The sequence below is a fragment of the Filicampus tigris genome, chromosome 10 (genome assembly GCF_054856515.1).
Source record: "Filicampus tigris isolate MCC_2025a chromosome 10, RoL_Ftig_1.0, whole genome shotgun sequence".
Classification (NCBI taxonomy): Eukaryota; Metazoa; Chordata; class Actinopteri; order Syngnathiformes; family Syngnathidae; genus Filicampus; species Filicampus tigris.
In genome coordinates this window covers 18,103,704-18,114,957 of record NC_141226.1, presented here as the reverse complement: position 1 = coordinate 18,114,957, position 11,254 = coordinate 18,103,704, and the positions used below count along the sequence as shown (strand labels likewise).

The 11,254-nt window shown below is 43.5% G+C and overlaps 1 protein-coding gene across 1 annotated transcript in view; it reads left to right on the top strand.

The window, feature by feature from the left end:
- The first annotated feature begins 5,485 nt into the window (after positions 1-5,485).
- Positions 5,486-11,254, top strand: part of sntg1 (syntrophin, gamma 1) — a 40,246-nt gene continuing 34,477 nt past the window's right edge. Inside the window, exons 1-2 of the mRNA XM_086043800.1 lie at positions 5,486-6,011; positions 6,606-6,749. The gene's annotated coding sequence lies outside the window, so the exon portion shown is untranslated. The remainder of the gene's footprint in view (positions 6,012-6,605; positions 6,750-11,254) is intronic.

Here is an 11,254-nt window from a genome sequence, read left to right as displayed (position 1 = left end):
CGTCGCACCAATTAAAAGGCGAGCACGTGGAAGAGGGCTTGGCGCGCCATATAAGGCAGTGGGCGGGGCTAGCGAAGCGAAACAGGTGCAACTTTGTTGCTTGCTTCAGGAGAGCTGAAGCATAGAAAATGAAAGCAAAATGTACTTTACAACTTTCACATTAAAACGAAAAAGTACTCTTACAAGTAAAAGTAACTTAATCACAGTCATTGCCCTTTTATTTGCGTTTTCAGGCACTTTCAGTTTCACTTTTACTCGAGTAAAAGTAAAGCTACTAATAAAATGCACTTTTGAGTAGATTCGTTGATACTTTTACTTGAAGTAAAAGTTCACCTACTTACTTACTTTTGCTTGTACCTTGGAAAAAGTACAATTAATTGCACTTGTTAAACCTATCTTTTTAAACTACCGGTACTCAAAGTCTAAAAACCGTACCGTGAGCCTCTAGTCCAACCTGACTAAGTTAGAGTATGATTACTTTGATGACAGTTTACTCAAGTACAAGTGTAAACATATAGTCTTGGTTTCCTCACAGTAATTGTACTTTTACCAGAACACAAGTTTACTTGATTACTCTAGTAAATTTATATACTTATTAGATTGGACTCAAGTACAGGTAAAAATGGCCTGGTTGCACTTTTACTTGAGTAAAGTAAAACTATCTTTACTCTTGTACTTTTGGTTTTAAAAAAAACTACAATTAAACTTGAGTGAATGTGTATTAAAAATGTCCAAAAAAGTACAACTACTTTTTGTTAAAGTATCTAAATATGTAATTGGTTTAATATATAGTAGGCTAAATTGACGACGGTTCACTCGAATGTCAGATAATCTCTTTCAGTAAAGTTTTATTGCCGGAATTGTACATTTAAACGTTACTGACGTTTTAAAGAAGTACAGTTACTTACCTTTACCTTCATAAAAGTGTATTCAAATGTTATTTAAGTTCAAGTACATTTTTAATGAACAATTACACACGTTTTTGTCTTTACTTACGCACAGAAGTAAAATACTGTAAACTTTTACTCTATGTAAAAGTACATGTGTGAAATGTAATTGAGTAGATTTGTAGACATTGCAAAGTGAGTACGTTTTCAAAGTGTGTGTGTGTTTTTTTTTTTTAGATACGTTTACTTCTACTTGAGTCAAATGCCGATTACTTTAATGGCATCTGGAAGTACAAATACATTCAAAAAAATCTACTCAAGTACATATCTTCACAGTAATTGTACTTTAGAGTAGAATTTATGTAAATACAAGTGTTTAAAAATGTCCTCAACCTTTAGCTACTAATCTTTACTTGAGTAAAGGTTAATCAACATAATTTACTTTTGAGTAGATAGTTCAAATATCAAAGTATTAATACCCGAGTGGAATCCATGAGGAGTACTCCGCCCACCTCTGAATGATTGCTGTCATTTAAGCCCCTGGTGTTCTTCATTTCTTTTCTTTTTTTTTTTCTGTCTATAGTAGCATGCGGTGCATCGCGTAACATATGTGAGCGTAACTGTGTGCTGTTGACGTGTCAACTGCACAGTGCCACACCGCATGTGTGCATCATCCACATTGCCATTGAGCGACGTGCACGGGCCCTCCGCTAATGCAGCACTTTCCCCAGCCACTAATGCAATAAGGCGTTTGCTCCTTGAAATGCAAATGAAAAAAAAAAAAAAAAAAAAAGGGGGCACCCACCTCCCTTCCCGCTTCAAGGTCGGCCATGATAATGACATTAACCCCCCGCTCGCCCCCACGCACACAAGAGTTTGCTAGAAGTGCGCGATAAAGTGGAGCAAAGTTGGCAGTCGACGCCCCCTTGTGTTCAACGTCTGGGGGGCGTTTGAAGAGCATCTCAGTCGGTGGGGTGGGAGAGCTGATCCACAGCAGATATGCAAAAGCCCCCCCTTGTCCGTGCTACGTTAAGTTAATTGTGAGCCTTATCTGTTATCTTTCCGTCGTAATTGCACATCACAAATTGTTTTTGCCTTGCATTGATGACTGAGGCGAGGAAAGGTTATCTATCTGTGCACGTGTAATAATAACGCCAAGCTTCCATTGAGGGTAATGGTTAGAAATCAATATCATCCATCTGACGGCAAGCGAGAGTTTTTTTTTTTTCTTCATTTTTTAGGAGTGATGATGAAGGCGAGGAGGCACGGTTTGACGTGCGCTTCGCACGTCAAACCAGCAACGCTCAAAATGTTTTGACACATCGCAACAGAGGAGGCCCCGTCCTTGGCGTCCTCAACTGCATTTCCAATAGGGATGTTCACAAAACTGAAAGCGTATTTGTGCTGTCACCTTGCACAATAGAAATAATCGCTATGATTAGAAATGATCCACAAAGTCAAAAAAAATACTCACATGCAAGCTGGGTCACACAAATGCAATGTACATATTTTTGTAAATAATGTGACTGCTTATTAGGTTGAACGACATCTTGCACAATATAAATAAAACGTAATGACTGGAAACAAAGCCCCCCCACGGCACACTGAATCACATGCACCTGTGCAATGCATGTTTCACGGTTAATGTGGTTGCTCCTCTCGCCAGTTATTCACGATGACGTCGTTGCACAGCAGAAATAAACATCCATCCATTATCTATAGCGCTTCTCCTCACAAGGGTCGCGGGCGTGCCAGAGCCTATCCCAGCTGTCTTCGAGCAGTAGGCGGGGGACACCCTGAATTGGTTGCCAGCCAATCGCAGGGCACTCAGAGACAAACATCCGCACTCACAATCACACCTAGGGGCAATTTAGAGAGTCCAATCAATTTACCAGAAATAAAAAGAACCACAAAAAATAATCCACAAAATCAAGATATATTCCATGCATTCAACTGATTATTGTAATCACTCCACTCATCAGTAATTTGTGATAACTGTCGCTTTGTGCAGTGGAAATGAACACAACGGCTGGAAATAAACAACAAAGTAAAACAAAAAAAGTCCATGCATTCTCAGGCACATACACTTTTGTCATCTACTTCAACTCCCGTGTTTATATGTGCCACTTTACACAAGAAAAATGAACCAAACAACTAGAAAATAATCCACAAGGTAAAAAAAAAAAAAGTCCACTGCACAATCAGCCATACAATGTTTGTGTTGTATACGGGTAATCAAGACAGTCACTGCTTATAAAAACCGACACCACAAAAGAAAAATAAACACATCGACTACAAGTAGTCAACAAAAAATCTATCTATCTATCTATCTATCTATCTATCTATCTAGCTATCTAGCTATCTAGCTATCTAGCTATCTAGCTAGCTAGCTAGCTAGCTAGCTAGCTAGCTACTAGCTATCTAGCTATCTATCTATCTATCTATGTAAACAAAGTATTTAGAAATAATCCACCCAAAAAAAAAGGCTGCGTCATGTGTTCGTGTCATATATTTAACGCAATCGCTCCACATGATAACCGACACTTTGCACACTACAAATAAAGTGTTTCGAAATAGTCCACCCAAAAAAATAAAAAAATCCATAATAAGTCAACAAAAAGTCTGGTGTTGTTGGGCACATATTCCATCACTCTGCTACTTTTATATTTATTATTATACCTCTATTTATCCTAAACATAATCCACAAGAGTGGTGCTCGGCATGCACATGGTAAATATTCTCTTGGTAAATATTCATGATCAGTGTCACCTTGCTTGATAGAAATAAACAGAGTAACTCTAAATAATCCACTAAAAAGTCCACGGTATACTTGTACGTACGTGTACCCATCATATATAATCAATGTAATCGCCACTCCGTATAATGTTTGGATTACCAGATTGCATGATAGAATTAATCTGAATGACAAGAAATAATCCACAATGTGAAAAAAAAGGGGGAGTTGGGGCGGGGGTGGGGGTGGGGGGGACGTAATACACAGAACATGCGCAGTGTACGTTTCATATAATCATTGTGACTGTTGCTCTAACAAGTACTTTACACAACGGAAATAATTAGAAAGACTAGAAATAATCCATCCATTTTTTTAAAATTTTCTCTCCTCTATGCCAAAAATGTTGCCAACTTTGTTTGCCTTTCACACTTGATTGTAACTGCTTCCTACACTTTGGCATGCTCAGCCACTTCCCATCAATCCCCTTGAAATGATAAGCAAACATCCAGCGTCCATTTAAAGTCATCGTCATTCACCGCACGACATCTGCAAACAAGCTAAAGTGCACTTTATGAGCTCGATGCTAAAAGTGGAGCATGTATGATATATCAGAAAGTTACATTTTAGTGGAGTTGCGCCATCAAACTTTGATAAGAAGTTTATTTTCGCTAAAAGTTTAGTGTGAGTGAGAAGAAATACACTCTTTGGACACTTCATTCAGGATTTTATATTCACAGATGTGTGGATTATTTCTTATGACTTTGTTTATTTTGCAAGGGTGGCAGTTAGAATAAATATTTGTTGTTTGTATGAAATGGTATAAATTATGACACCTGCGCTGCTCCTATGACATTGTGTACTTTTTGACAGTGTGAATTATTTCTAGTGGTTGTGTTTACTTCAGTTGTTTACATTAAAACTATACAATTGAAATAGAGGTTAATTAAAAAAAAAAAAAACACTGTTTTTTTAAAATGTATTTGTGACTACTTGGGAGTAATTGTGCTGGTGTTAGGTGGATTGGATGATTGCATTAGACGAAACAAGACATATATGCCATCTCGTTCTTCAACCAACACACCCACGCTGATCCCACACTGTAAAAAAAAAAATTAAAAAAAATTGGGTGAACTGAAAATTTCAAGACAACAAAGTTCGATAAAATCTTAAATTGGGCTATATGAAATATTTCAAGTTTGGCTGTTGTGAAAATTTGTCTTTTCCACATTTTACAACAACGAAACAAAACAAAAACAAAAGTTAATAGAACTAATTGTCCCCTGTAAAACAACTCGTAAATTTGTTTTGGAAACAAACAACATGCTCTCTTTTTCGGGCTTATACTAGCATGAATATCAATTTTCATTTTAAAGTTGTTCCAATTTAAATTGAAATGAAAGAAAAACACGGCACGGTGGTCGACTGGTTAGCACGTCCGCCTCACAGTTCAGAGGTCGCGGGTTCGATCCCGGCTCCGGCCTCCCTGTGTGGAGTTTGCATGTTCTCCCCGTGCCTGCGTGGGTTTTCTCCGGGCACTCCGGTTTCCTCCCACATTCCAAAAACATGCATGGTAAGTTGATTGGATACTCTAAATTGGCCCTAGGTGTGATTGTGAGTGCGGATGTTTGTCTCTGTGTGCCCTGCGATTGGCTGGCAACCAGTTCAGGGTGTCCCCCGCCTACTGCCCAAAGACAGCTGGGATAGGCTCCAGCACGCCCCGCGACCCTTGTGAGGAGAAGCGGTACAGATAATGGATGGATGGATGAAAGAAAAACAAACATGTTTGTCTTTTTTTTTACAGTGAAATGTTCAACGGGGTTGAGGTCAGGTCATTCCAACCTCTTTACTCCCAAATTGTGGAGATCTCTCTCTGTATTGATATTTCCTCCAATGAGATTCGAGATCCCGCCCCCACATCATCGTTCTGCCTCCTCCAAAAGATCTTACTTTATCCTGCACCCAATCTGGACTCATCACATGAGTGTTACCTTCCTCCACACGTTCAGGTTCCAGTGCACATGTTTGCTGACACCGGCGCAAAACCGCCCTGTCGCTGAAGAGCAATTATGGCGGCCCTTGAGCCGGAGATTGGCCCTGTGCACTCTGTTCTGGGCAGAGAGGCTTTGTCCATTTTGTCCTGCAGTCCTCAACCGCAAATCTATAGAAGACAACCTCTGGTGCCTAAAGTGATGCCTTCTGAAAATCTCCCGTTATCTGAAACTTGGCCTCTAGTTTGGAGACGGCACTAGCTAGGCTCACTCCACTATAGCTTGAAGTTTCCCCATCCAGATAATTCCCAAGTGGCATGCAGAATCTTGGAGTAGGAACCTGTACTGACCACTGCGGCTGGTCCGTGCTCACATCTCACACCCGGAAGCATCCAAACAAGAGTAAGTATAAGCTTTTTTAGCACAGAAGATAGATAGATAGATAGATAGATAGATAGATAGATAGATAGATAGATAGATAGATAGATAGGTGCTAGAGTCTTATGCACGCGCGCGCGCACGCCGTACACACACACATGAAGAGCCGCAGTGTGCGCACAGGCGGCGTGCGCGTGTTTGTGTGTGCGTATACGCTGAGATCTTTGCGCGCCTTCAGTGCGCCTGTGATGCGGGACGAGCGCCAAACGTCCCCAACCAGCGCAGGATTACACAAGAAGGAAAAGGAGTGTGTGGGGGGGGGGTGGGGGGGAGGAAAAGTGGACCCACGCGTGTCACGCTGTTCCGACTAAGCGTGCGGACCATCGTGGGTTTAAGCCGAGCGAGTGGACGGACGGCGAGGCGCCGATCCCCGGCTTGAGTCGCCTGCTGGCGGCGCAAGCGACCGGCGAGGGTGGCGGCAAGCGGAGATGGCGAGCACTCGGAGCGCTTTTAAGCCGGCGGAGATGCACTAAAATCGGATACGGTGCGCAGGTTCCAGCCCTCCCTTTCCCTTTCTCCACCGCTTCCATCCTTGCATCTCTCCTGTTGTGTTTGGAGGCTGAGGCGAGTGGAGCGAGATGTGGGCGATGCTGCCACAAGGGATGCATTGTGGCTTGGCTGAGATGCTCCGTAACACCCGTTGCATGCGTTGATTTCAAGAGAGGGAGCAGCCACATAGGACGCCAGCACCTGTTCGACCAGGTAAGCCCGTTTGATTGCCCTTTGTGATTATTATATGTATCAAACATTCATCAATTATCACACACTTGCCTTGATGCCGCATGCTCCCTATGGATAATGATAACAATCCATATAGGTGTGACTTGACTTCATGTTTTGTTGTGGGTTGGGCTTATGTTGCGCTTGAAATCCCTGCAAAGCAATGTTTCGACACTCCTGCATGCACGGAGAAGGCTGGGTGGCAGGAGGGAGGTTGGGTTGGGAGGTGCGTGTGCGTGTGTGTGTGTGTTTTCGAGGGGGGGGGGGGGGGGGTGACGTGGGGTCCAAAGCTGCTCAAATCTGTGGTGTGTCACATGATTTATGTCGCTTCCCGGATAAAGGCTCTCTCCCCTTTGCTCGTCTGTGATCGAGTTTGACGGGGTTTGCGCCTTAAGACGCCCCGCGAGAGTTGCAAATCCACGACCCCCCCCCCCCCATCACGCCCCCGCGCCCCCTCCCCTTTGCGTTATCACCCTCCCTCGGCGAGCTGAGCTTCAGCACATGGGCGGTCATAGGTCAGCAGCAATCAGTGTGATGTTTGTAGCGAAGGTCTTGCCAAGACATGCTACTGTATATTGACCACCTCCCCACCCGGCTCTTATTGTCACCTTGTCCTAAATCAAAAAAGCACTTTGGGTAAGTAGAAAATGAGATGAATCGTCCAGAGTATGTCACCATGTGAATTCGACGCTAACTGGCCCGAGGAGAGCGTCACAAAGTTTCCCCTCCGCCTGGCGTGATCAATGGCCGAGCGCGGAAACCGACTCGACAAAAGAGCTCCTCCGCACTTTTCCTGCTCGCCTGATCGATAATCTCTTGTTGCCTCCGCCGATTCGCCCCGGACCCCCCCTGCTGGCTCGTTAAAATTCAGACTACGTTAATCGCCTTAAAGATACAAGTGGGATAGGTTGTCTGGCGGCATCACGAGAAGAAGCAAGGGCAGGCTACTATTCATCAATTATGGATGGGAGCCACTGTTGCCCACTTCAGGCACAAACACTAGATGCGGATGGAAGGCGGTCCTGTGGTCCAAATGGTACGCCAGGATGTTTGCTTTTACATTAAATGAAAACTGGGGGAAAAAAAAGAAAGAAAAACCACCAACCGTGCCCTGCTGTAAATATTGAAAATCCATTCGTAATTGACACCCTCATAAAATGTTTCTAATTGCCTATAAATACCACAGGTTGACAACAAAGCATTCATTTTCTTTTCGACAAGGCCCCTGCACGACGGAACGAAGCTCCTCCCTCACTCACGATGGCGCCAAAGCATTATTTTTACATTCAACATGTCTTTGGCCCCGTTCACAATTTTTCAGCAATTCTTTCAGTTTCAGGGTCAAAACTGGCAAAGAAAAAAAAAACCAATTGCTTGGAATATAAAACAACATTTCCATAGAAAATAATAGCGGTAAATAGTCAAACACTCACAAAACAATCCCCATCAAAATCAAAACACATGTAGAAGTAATACTTTCCTTACAGTGAATATTTGCATGAAAATCATTTTTAGGCCGTGAATGCAAAATAACTGAGTGTGCCTTCATCTTGTACCGCATGACCACATATTCTTACACAAGCTGCGCAAACGAATTCATTGCGTGCCGTTTGTAACCTGGAAACCCACTTTGTCGTAAACCAACTATTCCCTTGTATGGGGTTGTTGCCCCCTCAGGAGTTGTAACAGCTTCCTGATTATGGTGCATCATTTCACTTTTTGGTGTTTGATGGGCCTGCTTCCGCACCGAACCCAACTAATCGCATTTTTATGGACCTTTATAGCCCATCCCGAAAAACTGTTCTCACAAACCCGGGAAAATAGATCTGTCCGAAATGTCGCGGCAAGGTGAATGATGATTATTCATAAAGCTCATTGCGCTCTGGAGAGGGTACAAGTAGAAGAACTCTGAGCCAAGTGACGATCCCCGTTGTCGTAGCTTGTAGCGTGAAGGGCAGACGCGGACTCCTTCAGTATGATCCAATGCAACATGAGAGCCGCCGCTGCGGCGTGAGCTTGAGAGCAGTTGGGAGGTTGCGCTGCTGGATATCTTCATCGCTAACCTCAGAACTCCCCCGCCGAGAGAGAAATGGAGCGGTGGGCTTCATAGCAGGTCAGCGCGTGTCCACGCTCCACTCGCCCGAGCGACGGCAGTGATACATGCGGCTGTCGGTGGCCCGTGGCCGCAAAAGTCACGCGATCGGGCAGCCATTAGCCCTGCTTAGCGGGGAGCGACGGCTAATGAAGCGAAAGCGGCGACCTCGGTGAAGACACGGGCCCTCATCCGCATGCGCCCGGCGTGCTGCCGCTGATTTGGAGGTGCGTGACAGCGATGCGGGAAGCAATTAAGAGATGGATTATACAGTGTTGCTAAAGCGGGGCACACATAAGGAGTTTTTTTTTTTTTCAAGAGAGAGAGAGATCTAAAGGGGAAGTCAACACAAACATATTTTTTATGTTCTATGCAGGTCCACTAGTTTGTGGGATATGAGTTAAGCAGCAAAATCCACCCATTTTTAGCCATCTCAAGGGTGGCCATTTTGCCACTTCTGTCGACCGAAAATGACATCACAGATGCTCAGGCTCAGGTAACGACCAATCGTGGCTCCAGCTTCAGAAAACAGGTGAGCTGTGCTTGGTCGTTACCAGGGATGTAAAGATTAATCGGAAATCGATTTAAAATCGATTCACCCCGATTAATCGACGAATCGATTCGATTAATCGGAAATCGAGTTGATTGAATTAATCTAGAAAATGATGTCTTGAAATGTTTTCCAATCCAAAGGCATATTTCAACGGGCAGCAAAATGTCTTTTGCCAGGCCATACACCAGACGCATGTCAAATGGGCATATATTCCATCTGCAAAGATATTGACGTAATTGAACTAGATCGAGGAGCTTCATTGAGACAAAAAGAGCGCTCCTTGTGGCATCTTGGCGCCAAGGAACTAAATTGAAGTGAAAGACAAAGTAATCGACTCATGTCGACTTTGATCTTAAGGGAAGGAAATGCTCAAATTAAGCCCGATGATCAGCAAGTGTGTATCCTGCTTTATCTTGTCTTATCATGCCACCTTCCCCCAATAAATCTTAACCGTGCCATTTCCATGGAAGCGACCACGTCAGCTCACATCTGACGAAGGCCAAGAGTCGTCATTACATTTGCCAAAGTAGAGGCACCCGCTTGCAGCTTGACGGAAGGCGAGCGCCGTGCGCTGTAAATTGTCTTACTCGCTCGACTCGCTCGCTTTGGAACTTCGTCAATTCACTCAACCTGCGTGGAGTCAAATAGCCCCGAGCAGCAATTAACCCAGATTGCAATTGTGCTTATGATGGCAGAACGCGGCTTGTGCGTGTGGCCTGTTGAGTGAAAGCTTTGTTTGATGAAAGGCTCGTTTATACCCCATGTTGGCTACACACGCTCGGAGACGTGTGTGCGTGTGTAGCCAACATGGATACTCACATAATGCTTCGATGCGTTAACATAACTGTGTGGCCCGGTTTGGGAAAAACTGCCAGTGATCTCATTTCAGATTCATTCTCAATACATCTCTTCAAACGTCGTTACAATTGTTACAAAAGCAGAATTGCAGCAAGTCTCAAGGAGCTTCACTAAGTTTGGCTACATTTGAGATTGAGCATATCAGAACGTATTATGAAGTGAATCGTATTGTATCACGTTCCAAACGGAGGGAATTGTGTCACATCGTGAATGGATGAGATAGTATTGCATTGTGGCGTGCTAATTAGGTAGAACCTTATGGTATCGGATCATAATTGCAGTGAATCGTTATGTTCCTCATTGTAGTTGGTGTAGATGAAATAGAATCTTAGAATAGCTAGAGAGTCGTATCGTATCACAATGAAAGTGTATCGTATTGTATTTTAATTGCAATGAATTGGATAAGTTGGTGTCTTCATTTGATAAAACTACGTCAATTAGAGCGACTTGTATCATAACTGAAGTATACTATTCCATCGTAGCTTCATCGGAGTGAAGCATGTCACATCGTATTTTTCTTGCTTTAAACCAAATTACAGCATATCTCAATTGGAGTGTATTGAATCCTATCCTAATTGTCGTAATTGGATTGTCATATTGTATCTTAATTGGAGTGAATCACACTTTGTATTTGAGTCAATCATACAACTCAGGGGTCAGGATTTTTGTTCACCGTTACCCCCGTTTTCTGCGGGGATCGTATAAAGAATGTTTGTCAGTGTTATTTGAAGATTTTATGCTAGCAATATCGAATGATCATTTCGCGTATCGATGCATTGGGAATCAGCGGGCCTCGGATGTGAGGATCTGCTCCGTTAGGCCGCTCGACATCACAGGACAATGAATATTTTTAGAACACCCCGAAATGTAATCATCCTCATTGGTTTTTAGTCATTTCCAGGATCTCATTTCCAGACTCTTATGCAGCGCCGCTTCCCAGCACCTGGAGGCGCCGGCCTGCTCCGCGGCAGACGGTGCACCTTA